General features: G+C 36.9%; 1 protein-coding gene across 1 annotated transcript in view; it reads left to right on the top strand.

Annotated features, from left to right (window-relative positions):
• The window catches only part of USH2A (usherin), a 378,576-nt gene that overhangs the window by 100,151 nt on the left and 261,842 nt on the right, over positions 1-16,583 (top strand). The window lies entirely within an intron of this gene.

Genomic DNA, 16,583 nt, shown 5'->3' with positions numbered 1-16,583 from the left:
GTATTGCCTCCTCTCTTTTCTGATTAGTTAGTTAGTTTGGAACAGAGAGTTTTTCACACTGAAGCAGGCCAATTATCCTATGTTCTATGATTCTCGTAATTTGTTGGTGTCTTCATTTCTTGGATGAAGCAAATATATAGACAGCATGTTTGGGGTTTTTGTTTGTTTGTTTGGTGGGTTGTTTGGGTTTTCTTAAACAAAGCTGCATATTTGAGATGTTGTAGAGCTGTATAGGTGAAATATTGCATTGATGTGCATGAAGTATGAAAGGGATGTGCCATAAAACCTACAGCAGCAAGGGGAGATCCAAAAGGCATCTAGGCAGTGGTGAGACCACGCATCAGACAGCATGCTGATGGTGCAAAGGCCACACCACAGTGTAATACAACTTAACCTGGTACAAAGCCTGCAAAACCCACACAGCATTGTTGACACGCAAAAGAGCACTGAAGATTTGAAGAGCACTCATCTGTGACATCTCTTGTCTTCTGGGTCACTGCAGTTAATTCTGGCAAACATGTGTGTGCACAGGTGTCTTGGTACTTTTAAGTACATGAGTGCAAATTCAAGTTTGTTTGCTTGTTTTGATTTGTTTTAATCAAAAATCTCCCTTCTTTGTCTTTCTATGATCACTCACTGAATCTGACTAAAAAAAAACAACTTGAAGATCTCTTCAATTATTTCTCTTTCTAGGTGCTTACTTGACAGTCAAATAACAAAAACAAGTGATAATGTGTTAGTTAAGTATTGACACCATGTTGGCTTGCAAAACCTGTCTCTGTACAGGAGTCTGTAGGAACAGCTGTTGGGCTCCTTCTTCATCCAAATTGCTCAATGGTATTCCTGAAATCAGAGTTTGAACCCTTTACCATGTATTTACTAAAAAAAGCTTGGATGCTTTTCTTCTTTTGTCAGTCATGATGATATAAAAAAACAAAGGAATTGAGAGTTCGTTTTTCTCACTGGAGCTCCAGTCAGCCCCATCACTGCAGTGTAGTTAAACAGTTTGATCAACCAGGTAAAGAATTATGAGCATCGTTGAATGTCCTACTTCTGGTCAGAAATCTGTGAGAGTGTTAATGAAGAGAGTGTTGCACTACTGGACTTGTTACAGACAGACATACCTGTCTATTTGTAACCAAGCAAGCCCAACACTTACCTACCCAAGTGCCAGTTCAGTCCGGGATTTGGTCATGCTCCATAAGGTGAGCCTTGAATAAGGTTTATTGAGCTGACTAGGAGAATGTGAGAGTGTTTGGACAGACAGGTTGAGAGAAGATAAAATAAATCTCCCTTCATACTTGCACCTGATGGTTGGTAACCCTGTGCAGTTAAATATTATTAATGCTTTGAATTACATTCTTCTTTTTTTACCAGCTAGTAGTCTTGAGTATCTGGACATGACCTAGCACCAAAACAGATCAGGTGATTTATCCAGACATCTGCTGGTAATGACTGGCAATTGGGTTAAATCAGCCTGTTTTGGTAATGTGTGATTCAGGTACCTGGCAACTCAATGGTTTTGACAAACAGAAATCTAGGGGTTTTCATGCATCATCAGACCTTCTTCCAAAACATGATGGAGGGAAAATTACAGCAAATTTTGGGGAGTTCAGAAAGGAAGACACTGAAGGAAATGAAATACATTCTTTAATTGTACTCTACACTTGTATAGTTGCCGAGACCCTTTCTTATTACCCATCTCTGAAGACAAGCAGTTGGCAATTGTGCTTTATAGATGGAACAGCTTTAGTGTGCATGCAGCTGTGTACATTTTTGACACAAAAGTGTGCCAGCTTGTACGTGTCAGTCAGCAGACAGAGACTTCTTAGTGTGTCTGGGATCTCCCACTGCTAATCCAGAAAAAGATAGATCAGTTTATTCATTGCTAATAAATGCAGTTGTACTTACTCCCAACCTGGCTGGTCTTACATTCCAAGGTGCAAGTAATGGGGGCAGATGTATTACCTGGGAAATTTTCCAAATTCTTCTTTAAAAAAAAAAATAATTAAAAAATCAGGCAGTAAGCACTGGCTACACTAAGCAGCATCCTTCTGTCTGTAACAAAGCCTCCAGCTGCACAGGAAGATGTGCTCTGAGTACACATTAGAGGAGAGGAAGTCAGGTAAAAAAATAGGATTACTTCTGCCAGAACTATCCACATGCAACTTCTTAGCTCTTCAAATTGTGAAGAACCATTTTAAGAGTCTGTAATATCATTTCCCAAAAGATATAGACTTGATTTTTAATACTTATTTGCATCCTTAGAAATTCTTTGGATACAACAGCCTTTATTACATCTATGAAAATACCACCAGGCAAAGGAACTGTTAGTGCTCTTTTTTTCAGCTAAGGAACTCATCCGTCTTCCATTTCTCTGAAGATTGCACTATTCAGGTGTTTATCTTCCTATCTTCCCATGATGTAGCAAAGTGCTATCATTCTGAATTAATAGTTGGAGAGCTCAAGTCCAGATTCTACTTAACGCAGAAGTTTATAGTTTAAGAACCCTCTAAAAATGGCTTGAAGGTGTTACAAATCATTTCATGTAGTTTGCTTTGTCAGTACAGCTTGTGTGATGCTGTTCGTGATGATGTTGGTCTGGTGTCAGAATGCTGCAGTAAGACTGTTGTGTTTGTCTTTGTGGTTCTCTACAAGTCAAGAGAGATGCTGTTTATTTTATATAGGGCATAGACAGGCAAGCTTGGAGTTCAACGAATTGTGAATGCCCAGATGTCTGAATATCTTTTCCATTCAAGTTATACTTCTATTGTCTCTTTAATGTTTGAGTCTAGTGACTAGGTCCAAAAAAAAAAATAAAAGCTTAAGAAATGAAGATAATGAGCATGATGTCATGTTAACCTAAATTTCACCACTTTCAAATGGGTGTGAATGGTTTACTCTGCAGGGAAGTTAGGGTCTTCATGCACTTTCTCACTGAGGCATACCAAGGCTTACAGGTTAGATCCTTCAAGATTATTGAATAAAATCCATGGAAAATAGTATTCTGAACTGCTGAGGTGTGTGTGCATGTAAATATCAAAGCAACCCAACAGTTTTATTTATGAAAGGAGTTTTTCCTTAATTCCTTTTTGCTCCTTGGTTGAAGGTTAGGACTTCAGGTCCCCAAATGGATGAGATAAAAACTGATGTATGAATTTTGACATGTGTAAATGAGCCCTACTTAGGATCAAATTTATTCCAAATGGAGGCACTACCTTCTATTCAGGATTCATAACTTAAAAGTAACTCCTGAGGGTTAGGCAGCTTTAATTTTGTTTTACAGAGAGTAGGGGCTTACATTTTACTTTGAAAACATGATTCCCTGAGAAAGAACATGTGCACCCTACTGAGTATGTTGGTGGATACTATGCCTTCAGCTAGAAACACTGACACTGTTTAAACTTTGTTAAAAACCTGTGCAACAGGGTGTTTTTTTTTCTAGAACAAGTGTGCTGCATTAAGCTCCTAAGGACAGAAAAAGGAAATTTTTCAGGTTTTATTGAACAAATAGATGCCAAATCATTGAGTTCTTTCAGAAAAGAACTTCTGGGCTCACAAGCAACTGGTTGAAAATTGAACCCTGACTGTCTTGGGGATATAATAACCAGAGCTAGAAGTTTCAGGCCTGTAATTTAGTTGTCTAAAGTACTATCATGGATTAGAGAAATCACTTTTGGAATCTTTCCTCTGATTAATTCATTGCCAGACAGAAAGTCTATGTCAGAGCTGATGAGATGGGGCCTATTATAGTTAGAAAGGATAGAAATTGCAATCAGTTGGACACATGAATGAATGAATTCCTTGATTCCATTCTATGGAGACATATAGTTGGGCTCCCTTAAGAGAAAGTATGCCTGTAAGGGTATGTAAGAACTGCACACTGTGTAGAGAGTAGCTCAATTGCTACAAAAGAGAGAAATTGCAGAGCGGCAAGATGGTTGTGTGGAAGGTTGCGGTCCTCTTGACCTACCAAAATAAGACTAATTTCAAATATCACATTGAACATAAATTTGCAGTTCTGTGGTATTGTATTATTCTTTCTATGAAATAGAGCAAAACTGCCTAGGTTAACACAGTTTGCTCTCAAAATTCCCCTTCCCCCTACACAAAAGAGAAAGTAACGTTAAAAAAAACCCTCTGGATTGAGATAAGGAATTTACTGACATAATACAATGCACAATCACCTTACCCTGTTTGCAGAAAAGCGCAGCAAAATGCAGAAGCCAGGAGCAGCAGCAGAAGTCAGCAAACTCCCTGCCCTGTCCCCAGCAGCCCACCCAATTGGAAAGACCAACACCCCAGCAATCGGAACAGGAAGCCTCTCATGTTACAATCTGAACTTCAAACCCCCTGATACTTTGCTCGAGCCAGCACTTTCATTTTGAAGTTGACATGATGTCAGCATGGTATTGAATACACCATCAGCAGATTCAACTCTACCCATGACAAAAAGCAATCCTTCAAGCATAGGCTGTGCATTGTTGATAAAAACAGTTTGAGCTTGATGCCAGGGGTTACAATTACACATTCCCTTGTGAGAAGGGAGACCATATTTAGTGATAAAATAATCCACTTCCGCATGTGGATGAAAGAATCTTTGTGATATTTTAAAAACAGATGAATTAAGTGTGGCTCTTTTAATTTGATTCCTCTTAGATGCTACCTGTTTTTAAAAGAAAATTATTCATGTAATATTGATGCAGTCATGTAATATTGATGCAGTCCACTCTGAAGAAACTTTTGTGTTTGGACTTGCTTTGAGTCCAAATTTTTTGAAATAGGATAATGCCCTTTAAAAAAAAAAAATTGTCTTGCCTGGAATATGTACTCTTTGCCAACCTCTACATGATGCAAACTCTGTAATAGTTAAGAAATAACTGCATGAGGTAAGATGTTAATATATTGAGCATTACAAGTAAAGGTTTTTTACAATGACATTTTTAGTGTTGTGAAGTGGTCTTAAAAAATGTGTATAAAAAAAACCCCAAAAACCTGTACTAGTGGTTTTACTGCTAAATTCTGACTCAGATACACACATTTCTCAGAATGGAGAACCTTTCCAGTAAGGATATTTTCTTAATAAGTTGGCCATGGAACACTGCACAAGTGTCGTTTACATTTGTTCTGAGCAGAAGCACTGAGAATGGCTGTGGCCATTCTGTGCTGGATCTCCCCATAGCTCTTCATCACAGTGAACTCTCTTTGTAGTAGTGTAAAACAAATTCCACTCTGTATAATCTGGAGCAAACATTTCATAGTTAGTAGAAGGCAGAAATGTTTTCATTAGGCTATGGAGCCAAATAAACAGGCCTTTTCCAGCATCCCAACAGGAATTTATGGAGTGCATTGTGACTGAATACCAAGGAAAAAAGATTGGAGGTCTAGAAATGATATAAGATGAAAGGCTGAGGAAAATGGCATACTTTAGAAAAATGAAAAGGAGACATGATAATGGTGTTAAAGTATATCAAATTGTATAGTTTAAAATGAGAGAATGACCTTTTCTCCCTGTCTACTATGAGCAAAGGAACAATGCACAATAAGCTTAAATTATAGCAAGTTAGATTGTCTTCTCACAAGTATTTTGTCCTAAAAGATTCAGACTAGTTGAGCAAAGGAAATACACTACTGTAGGAAAAAAGAAGAAAATAAAAAAGCTCTGACACTGCAGATTTTAAAGAATAGTTGGATGAGCATATGTGGGGGATAACCTAGGGAAAATTGATTCTGCTTTGGAGTAAGTAGATTGATTTTGTGACCTCTAAAAATGTCTTCCAAATGTATATCCTATTATTAACTCAAATTAACCCAATGAAACTAGGAAATATGTTCATTGCACCACACATCTTTTAGAAGGAAAGAGTTCCTGCCTTGTAGTTGTTCTTGGGAAGTTTGCATAGATAGCGGTCTGATTGACAATTTTATACAGAGAGTTTTGTTTCTATTCTTTTTTTCTCTAGATGTTTTCCAACATTTCTCTTTATGACTACTGATAAGAGTTGAGATGGTTAGAAATTAATTTTAATCACTAAATCAGAATAATTGAGGTTGGAAGAGAAGACATCTAGTCCATCCTCCTGTGCATAGCAAGTCCAGTTTCAGATCTTTGTGTAGGTGAGGATTTTTTCCATATGTGGTCAAGCACATTTCCAAGCACTGCTCCACTTTCCAATCTGAGCAGTCTTTCCTCTTACAGAGAATTTCTGTCTTTGAAGTCAGGTCCATTGCTTCTTGTTCCTTTTGCTGCATAGCTCCAAAGGTGTTCTTTTGTCATCTTGTTTATGTACTTTGGTCTTCTAAATATCCTCATTACCTCTCCACTCTGTTCATTCCAGTGTGCCAGTATCTTATGTCAGAATACCCAAAATTACATTGCAGGGCTAGCATTTGCCTTTGTTCATTTTCAGGTTTCTGTCAGCCCATTTCTCTAGCCTGTCAAGATTTCTCTGAGTTGCAGTTTATCCACTGCAGCCCTCAATTATTTTTTTTTCCTGAAAGCTTTTTCATAATGCTTTCTGTCCCATCACCTGGGATTCATTTTAATGAGTAAACCTGTTAAGCAGAATTGGTCCCAGTATCAGTTGCTTGTAAATACTGCCCACTGGTCTTTGTGCCACTTGTCCAAAGCCTATGAGCCCTACTGTTCATCCAGTACTTTTTTTACCTACTTACATATTCCACCTGTGCTCCACCTCTTTCTGCAACCTGATGGCAAGGATCCTATAGGAAACCATTTTGAGGTCCTTGTTAGATCCAAGGTACACAACTCCAGTTGCTTTTTCCTTTGGCTGCTGAACCAGTTCTTTCATCGTAGAAGGCAATCAGGTTGGTTGGGCACAATTTTCCCATGAGAAATTCATCTTGGCTGTTCCAAATCATCATCATCTCCTTGATGTGTTTAAATAAGGCCTCTTATATAGTGTCCCTGAGGACAAAGGTTAGGCTGACCATTCCATAGGTTCCCTAACCTATAGACACAAATTTACAGCAAATGTTATTAAAATTGCCTTTTTTCCTCACATAGCTTTTTCAGTCATTCTTCTTTATTTCATTACATTGAACTGAAGAAGGTAAACAAAAATTTTTGGAGAGAAAAACTGTATTGCAGAAGAAATTGTTACATCAAGGTATCTAACAGGGGGAAGGGAAGAGAGCTGACTTGGAGAATGCATTTTATATCTCAGGAATCTTTGATAGTGACACTTATTTTTCAAACTTCTATATCAAATCATACACTTTATAAAGACCTCTTGGAGACCTCTTATTTTACTGCATCCTGTATATCTAGGTTGTTGTCACAGGACTTCTCCTAGGGAGTTCTTTTAATTTTTATGCCAGCTTCTTACATTTTATGCCTTTTGTCTTCACAGAAGAATGATTTGAACCCATGTCTTTATTTTCTGTGAAAGATAAAGTATTTCTTTATCACCATCAAGTGACTGGCTTCAGAAAGAGTGAGAATCATCCTTTTTTTTCTGCCTGAGAACTGTTTGCATGGACATTTTAAGTGGAATTTTGTCCTAGTACTTAAAATGAATTTGAAGTTTCATCTTGAAAACTACATTCCTTTCTTCCTTCTGAATCCCATGAAGCCTGAAGATAAGGAGTGAGAAAGGAGCTGTGTATAGAGAAAAAGGAGTGATCCTGCACAACAAAGTGAACTTTGCTGCTTTGTGAACAAAACAACTTAAAACATTTTTGAACAGGTACAACAGGGATTTAGGCAGCAAATAAGCCAAGCTGATGCTGACCTTGCCAGTGTTACAGGTACAATATTTTTACTGAGATGAACTGGGTTTGTTAGACACCCATCACTACCAAGTACTTACTTTTTATCTCTATTTTATTTTTTTAATAATTCTAGGAAAGATTTACTGTAATCACTACAGGGGAGGACAGAACATAGTCTAGTTCCAGCTCTGGAAGTTATAGAAGTGGTAGCTTTCCTGTTGTTTTATCAAGCTGCCGGTGGAAAAGCCCTTCCCCAGACTAGATCATTGTTTCAGCTGTCTGCTTGTGCAAAACCAGCTACAGAATTTGGTCTTTTGATTATTGCAAATATACTACCTGCCCTGTGCTATCATCTAAGACAGTAGCTCTTCCCCTTTTGTCATAACTCTAGTTCTTCTGTTTATTTTGTGCAAACATGATTCTCTATTTTAAAATTTGGTGGACATTCTCTCTGGAGGTGATGAACCAGAGAATTAGCAAAAGGAAAGGTTTAATCTGCTATTGTCCAGTCAAGGACAATAAAAATACTCTCTACCAAGTTTGGATTTTTTTGTAAATTAACTTGAGACTGTAACCACTTATGTACCAAGATATTCGTTACAAGATTAGTTTCTAGCAGTAAAGCATATATACTTCCTGCTTCTTTTTCTTACTCATCTTACATATATACTTGCTGTTTCTTTTTCTTGCTCATCTCCAAACAAACTGCTGATAGGATGTGACACAGAAAATGTGTATATGAGTCTGCACAACGAATGATCATTGAATTTAATGAAAGTGACTGAGGGAAAAAAAATATTTGGGTTTTTTTTTGTTGTTGTTGTTTTAATATCTGTTCTGACCTTTGCTTAGTAAGAACAGAGTTCTCGTGTATTAGTTCAGCTTGCTGGAGAAGCCTAAACTTGGATTATACATGGTAGTTAGAAGGGTGAAGAAGGGAAAGAGAGAGTTCAAGGAGACTTTCTGTACTCTCTGCCTCTTCTGTGTGCAGCAAGTGCAATGTGTCTCTGGAAATAGCTATGGAAGTGCTGTGTTTTACATCAGGCATGACATCTGGGATTACTTTTCTGCTGGTGCACTGCTAAGAACAGATAGAAGCTGGGGAGGGACTTGTTAGGAGGAAGATTTAGGGAAATAAAGGTTGCTGAAAATAATGGACAAAGAAAAAGATGGAAGGTAAAACCTGCACAGATGCATGAGCATTATTTAATTAAAAAAAATAGTAATTACAGGAGGTGGAGGAAGATGCCAAGCATCTCTTGGAAGTTTTGCAAGTGAGAGATTCATGTACTGTGTGTTAAATGGGGGCTCATTTCATGTTAGGTAAAGCAATGGCTGGAATGCTAGAGGTCGAAGAAATAACCCTGCTTTTTCATGGGGGGGTGGGTGGGAAGGGGAACCATTTATTATAGTGTTTCAGAATTTATGCCAATCTAAAGTCCCTTAATAAACTTCTCAAGTCCATCAACTGCAGGACACTAACTCTTTGTTCTCTTTATACTGCAGCTCTCAAAAGTAAAAAATGAACAATGCTCTGACTCTCTGACTGCTATTTGCTCATAAAAAGTTGGCCTAAAAAGTAGTGTAAATTTACAACTGCAGTCACATTCACAAGTGAACTATACCAAAAAAACATTCTTGAAAGAATGCCTTTTCGCCCCAGATAGGTGAAAAAAAACCTCTGCTGTTTCCACTGCTTTTCATTTGCTGATGCAGTTCTGGGTCTTCCACACCAGTATGTCAATACTTTGTAAGATTTTTGTAGAATTCTTATGTGCTACTATAGCTGAACTTGTAATCCAAAGATAGGGATTTGAGGAGTAATTGCCAAAAAGTACTATTACTGTAGTTTTGACTTTCATAAATGTCAAATTTCTGATGTCTTATTTATAAAACTTTATACTTCTACTTTTTACTAGAGTCAGAAGGAGTAACAGTTGCACCAGGTCAAGATTTTTGTCTAGGCTATCACACTAAACCCTCTTTTTGTATTTTCAGTAGTGCAGTTACTAGTCCACGACAGAATGACAAGAATTCTAGTATGTTTGATGCTGTGTCTCTTTTCAAATTCTTCTTTAATTCCAAACGATACAAAAAACTTGTCCAACTTATGCTCTAAGGTGTCATTGCATGGACATAAAGTCTGTTTCTTAACTGTATTGAGAAAGGCCACTGTGTATGGATAAAATGACCCTAACTTACAAGAGGACATAGAGTGACATAAAGGAACTGTGATATGACAAGCTCTTGCATGTATTAAATTATTTATTTATTTATAGGAACTCTTTGTGGACAGACACAGAAACAATCTGTCCCTCCTTGGATTTATAGAATCTTAGAACATCAAGTTGGAAGAGACCTCAAGGATTATCTAGTCAAAGCATTCTTGACAAAAGCATGATCTAGACAAAATGGCCCAGCACCTGGACCTTAAAAGTGTCCCATGTTGGAGAATCCACCACTTCCCTGGAAAGATTACTCCAATGGCTGATTTTTCTGTGTCCAGTCAGAGTATCTCCAGCATTAACTTGGACTTGTTGCCTCTCGTCTTTTCCATGTGATTCCTTTTAAAAAGTGAATCTCCATCTTTGTAGGAGGCTGTTGGGTAAGCCTTGAAGAAATCCAGGTAAACAATGTCTACCACTTGTTCCACCTCAACCAAGCATACTACTTCATTGGAGAAGGTGATCAAGTTTGTCAAGCATGATTTGCCGTTGGAGAATCAGTACTGCTTTTTCCCAGTCATTTCACTTGTCCTTGGGAGGATTTGTTCCATAACTTTCCCAGGGACTGAAGTCTTGATGGGCCTTTAATTTCCTTGGTACTCCTTTAAGCCTTTCTTGTAGGTGGGGGTGACATTAACATTCTTCCAGTCTTCTGGCATGTCCCTCAGTCTCAATGACTTCTGAAAGCTTATGGGAGTGGCCTCTCCCTTGGGTGAATGTTGTCAAGGCCCATTGATCTGTAGGGGTCATGCTCCTGTAATAGTTCACATACCAACTCTTCCTTTGCTGACAGTGGATCTGTGTTTGCATCGATCTTGATTTTTTTGTTCTTAAGGCCTGGGGTCCAACAGTGTTGGTAAAGATGGAGGTGAAGGAAGTGTTCAGAACCTCTGCCTTTTCAGTATTGGTGGTGACTTAATTCACCTCTCCTGTTTAATAGTGGACTGATAATTTCCTTCTTATCCTATGGAGAGTTTTCAACAGAGATGCAGCAAAGAGGATTACCATTGTATTGGCTGGTGAGATTATTTTAAGCATTTCAAATGAAATTAATGCTTTCTGGTGCATACTTGGCCCTTATTTAGATTAGTTCTGTAAAGAATTTTTTAGTGTGGTGATTTGAGACATTGCAGCTCACTAATACTGAGCCTTTAAATTATTCCTGCTTTTAAGATACAAATTCTTTCCTGTATTGTTTTTAACTGGTAAAGTCATAACTACTGAATTATGTATTGACTAAAATTGTGTGAAGTGTCAGGCATTGATTATGATTGCATTGTGAATTTGATCAGGAAATTTTCATAATAATAATATAAGGAAGCTTTTCACCTTCTAATTGATTTTCAGGGTGATTAAATTAAGACCTTGTCTAAGTATGACTGTCCTTATCAATTACTGGCAGAATAGAGAAATTAAAGGATTAAAAATTTACGTGTGTTAAGATTCAGTATTTAAGGTCTAAAATCAATCAGATCATAGACTGAATAATTCCATTATGACAAAAGTATCATTCAGGATTAGACTGCAGCAATTTGGAGCAAAAAGGCTTTCTGCACTAGTACATACAGGAAAAACTAAGACTGCAAAATTAAACACCTAGAACTTAGGAAATTGAGTTAAAATAGGAAGCTTAAACTTAACTCAGCCATGTTATTTTTATGTGTTATGATGGCATGTAACCAACTGATTAAAAAACTTGCTTATCCATAGGTTCTGTGTATGATATAGACCAGATGTTGTCTTTTAGTCTGTTCTATAAATGGACTGATATCTGTCTTCATGTGTCACATTATTAAGTAAATGCTGAATTAATTTATTTTTTTATCCCCTCTGCTATTTTCACTTTAGTATCTGAGTACTTTGCAACCATTGATATTCACTTTCACTACAGTTATATCATTAGTTTAATTTCATTAATGGGGACTTTGGATAGAGAAAAAAGACGACTGATTGCTAATTTTGAGTGCCATAGATGGGACCTGAGTTTTCAGAGTAGTTCATGTGTTTAGAATTTTCACTGACCACTGGTCAATTAGGGACACAACACTTTTGCAGATCTCTGTGGGTTGGTTAAGTGCAAGAGCTCAAGAAAATGAAGAGTGAGTAGCAAGAGAATAACTCTGAGAAGTTTGATTTAAGTGATGTGCTTCACATTGCATAAGAACTAGTGGAAGAGAATAGAATAGAATAGAATAGAATAGAATAGAATAGAATAGAATAGAATAGAATAGAATAGAATAGAATAGAATAGAATAGACCAGGCTGGAAGAGACCTTCAAGATCATCGCGTCCAACCTATCATCCAACACCGCCTAATCAACTAACCCATGTAACCAAGCACCCTGCCAAGTCTCCTCCTGAACGCCTCCAGTGACGGCGACTCCACCTCCTCCCTGGGCAGTCCATTCCAATGGGCAATCACTCTCTCTGTGTAAAACTTCCTCCTGACCTCCAGCCTGAACTTCCCCTGGCGCAGCCTGAGACTGTGTCCTCTTGTTCTGGTGCTGGCTGCCTGGGAGGAGAGACCAATCTCTGCCTGTTTACAACCCCCCTTCAGGTAGTTGTAGAGAGCAATAAGGTCACCCCTGAGTTTCCTCCTCTCCAGGCTAAGCAGGCCCAGCTCCCTCAGTCTCTCCTCATAGGTAGAGACAGATTTCTCAAGAGTGACACTGAACTGTGCTAACTGTGAAACTGTCCATTCACTTTTCATACTCCCCTTCCTCTTTCATTAAACCTCCTCGGAGTGCTACATCAAATAAGACAGGCCTCTGTGCACAAAATCCTTATTTGCTACATGAATTCTGTTTTAGTTGCTGAGCATCGTAAAATCCTTGAGGCAGATATCTTACGGGAGATGTGTGTTTGTATAATTGTAGACTATATCATTATTCATCCTCTATTTGCGTGTCTGTTAGTTTTTTATGGACAGCATTGGTTTTGCATTTCCTAAATTTCAAGAGTTTACTTTTACAGACCTAATGTGGATGAAATACTCATTTTGAATAGTAATAAAAAAAAAAAAATTAAAACCCCAATGTCATAGGAGAATCATGGGCATATCCATCATGTGGAACATTGCTGACTAACAAGATGTCAATGGGTAAAAATCTTTAATATTCATGAAATCTCTTTCTGATCTGAACTGATAGAGACACTGACTGCTGCACTAGATGATGATCTCTATGTGAAGGACAGAATGCATGCTTTTCCACTGTATTATGTATTTACTAGTAACATGTTTCCATCTGGGTCTGTAGGGAGAGTTTTTACTAGTGGTTATAAGTTCTCCCATTTTTCTATTTAATTTACTATATTTTTTTTCTTATTTATTTTCCTTTTTCATACTTTTCCTGTTCTGACTCTGTTTCTTGTATGTCCCACTGCACTACCTCCACTTCTCCCTCCCTCCTTCCCCCTTCCCTCCCCCCCAGTTTGACATTTATAAAGTCCTTGATTGTCTTCCTTTTGTGTTCTTCAGGAGCTGTCATCTTTTGCTTCATATTGCCAGGCACTAGGTAATAGAAAGTTAAGAGGTTGAGAGAAATACTCTTTGACTTCCTTTCTACTGTCTACCACACCATCAGAATTTCATGGCTAAGACTGATTTCATGAAAGAGCCTCCTTAGCCCTACACTTCTAAGATGCAAATTCTCTATGCAAATGTAATTTTTATTTGAGAATTTCACTACCATCCTGCAAAGAGCTATTTCCTGACACTGATAAATTTAGAATCAACTTTTTTATCTCAGGATAGCTACACTCATAACTCTGATCCACAGAAAGAAGGAACCAAAACACTTTTAAAAAAATGTTATTCAAGATTATTAGTGATTTAAACTAATTCTTCAAAGTAATAATGAAGAAGTATTTTGTGTGACACAAATGCAGTTATAAAAGATTGCCTATTCTTTTATTTAAGAGATAATATTTAAGAGATAAAAATTATTCATCAATAGTGTCAGGTACCTGGGAGGTAAATGAGCTGCCATTCAAACTGCAGACCTTGGGGAAGAAGTACCATCTTCATCTGAGTGTTAGTTATTTTGTGTACGTAAAGAGTTTCTAAAGAATATAGTAAGCTTTGTCAAAAGATGGGTTCCTCAGAAAGCAGCACACAATGCTTATGACAATGGAATGACATAATTTATCTTGTTACTACTTAGTATTTTTCTTCATTAACTATGTATTTTAAAAAATTGTACTAAGGAGTGGAATATATTTGATTAGATACTGGTTTATGTGTTTTATTATTTCCACTTCTGAAGCATAATCTTCTTCCTTATTTTTGTGGCTATAAATGCTGTGTTTTTCAAATATGAGAACAAAGACCTCCAAAATTCATTTTTTGGGTTTTTCTCCAAGACATATTTCAAGAATGAAATGGAATTACCCACTTCTTTTCCAGAGTCTCCATCTTTTCCTCAGTCTGTTCATAATTCCCATGAAATTCACGGGACTTGATAGATGATGCCTAAAGCAAACATAGACAGATGAAATTGTGACCTTAAGTAACAGTGCAGCATAGCAACTGAGAGTTCAGGAAGCAACTGTTAGCATAACGATTAGAATGAAAACACAAACCTGCCAATTAATGTTGTTGTAGTATAAAGATCATTTAATGTGGCCACTGGAATGTCATATGCAAAATTACTGAAGGATTCATTGAGCTTGATAGTGACTTGTTGCATAACTTTTCTTTCTTTCTTTCTTTCTTTCTTTCTTTCTTTCTTTCTTTCTTTCTTTCTTTCTTTCTTTCTTTCTTTCTTTCTTTCTTTCTTTCTTTCTTTCTTTCTTTCTTTCTTTCTTTCTTTCTTTCTTTCTTTCTTTCTTTCTTTCTTTCTTTCTTTCTTTCTTTCTTTCTTTCTTTCTTTCTTTCTTTCTTTCTTTTTCTTTCTTTCTCTTTCTTTGTTTGTTTCTCTCTTTCTCCCTTCCTCTCTTTCTCCCTTTCTCTCTCTCTTTCTTTCTTTCTTTCTTCTTTGTTTGTTTCTCTTTCTCTCTTTCTCTCTTTCTTTCTCCTCTTTCTTTCTCTCTTTCTTTCTCTCTTTCTCTCTCTCTTTCTCTCTTTCTCTTTCTCTTTCTTTCTCTCTTTCTTTCTCTCTTTCTTTCTCTCTTTATTTCTCTCTTTATTTCTCTCTCTCTCTCTTTCTCTCTCTCTTTCTCTCTCTCTCTCTTTCTCTCTCTCTTTCTCTCTCTCTCTTTCTCTCTCTCTTTCTCTCTTCCTCTCTCTTTCTCTCTTTCTTCTTCTTTTTTATTTTTTTTCTTTTTAAAGGCATTATAGAAAATTATGTACTGTATTGCAGAAAACTAAAAAGTAACCATAGGAAAAAAATATCAGACTAAGTTATATTCTATCTTTGTATATACCTGAAATGAGATTTGATCAAAAGTAGTTAGATATGTGCATACTGACTCAAGAACTATAATACCTTAAGATTAATTGGGAGCATAAATGGAGAAGCTGACAACCTGGAACCTTGACTTCTTAAAATTGCTGACCCAATTACTGCTAAGCCCTTTGCTGACATGTTAATATGTCTCTTTAAACTGGCAAATCACTACCATTTCAGAGTGTGCAAGAGTTGGTCCATCAGATGAAGGAAGATGTAAGTTTAATTTAAATAATTATTGACCTATTATGACCTTTTCATTTCACTTGTACTGCTCCTCTCAAGGTAAGCAATTATATTTTTATAGTTTTGGATGATAATCAATGTACAGGAGCTATCCTTATTGATCTAAGTAAGGCCTTTGATCTGGTAATCACCAACTATTGCTGTCTAGGCTGGCCTTAACTATACTGGATATTACTACAGTTATTGGTTTTGAAAGTATACAGAAATTAGAATTGTACTAAGGTGTTGCAAACAAAGAAAAATAATTAGGGAAATCCTTAAGATTCTACTTCATAATCTTAGAAATTGGAAACAGATTATTTTATACAATGCATGCATTTACTTCTGTTAAAGTTATAATTAATTTAGGGTTTGTAACATCAAACAGATGGTGCTTTTGGGGTCAGTATTACTTAGTGGGGAAAACCTGACTTGATTTTCCAAATGTTCTGCCTGTGTCAGACAGGCTTTTGTAGGTCTGTGTGATACTGTGAATTCTGAGTTGCAAACTTCTCTTCCATTTGGAAGTGGAAACCAGACGGAAATTGTTATTTTATTTTGTTTTGTTTTACCAATGTGCACTTTTTGCAGATAAATGTTTTGCCTTCCTTTTTTCAACCAGTATTCATATCACTGTATTAGGCAATAATAGTAATTGAAATATTGGACCTTTATCATAGTTTATAGGTGGTACTTCAGTATCTTCTACAGCATAGTCATACTCAGCTAACTTGTTCTCATCTTTTTCCTCACTCCTCCTGTACCTACTTCTGCTTTACCTCTTTTGTAATATTCTTATCTGACCATGATTTTCTTTTTTGCTTATCTCTTCTCTTTCATTTTGATGTATGACTTTGAAAAGCCTGACCAGGTATGGGTTTAAACTGTCTTTAGAAAGAAATTTGCGGGAAATTTGTGTGAAATTTGGTCCTTTAATGAGTTCCAGGGCCTTTCCTCGCAAAGGGAGTCTTTCTCTGGTGAGTCTTGAAACTATCAGCAGTTGTTCAGAGAG

Source organism: Melanerpes formicivorus, unplaced genomic scaffold (genome assembly GCF_026170545.1).
Source record: "Melanerpes formicivorus ecotype bairdi unplaced genomic scaffold, bMelFor1.0.p_v2 SCAF_26, whole genome shotgun sequence".
In the NCBI taxonomy this organism is placed as follows: domain Eukaryota; kingdom Metazoa; phylum Chordata; class Aves; order Piciformes; family Picidae; genus Melanerpes; species Melanerpes formicivorus.
The sequence above is the reverse complement of the archived record's forward strand: the minus strand, read 5'-3'. Positions and strand labels throughout refer to the sequence as shown.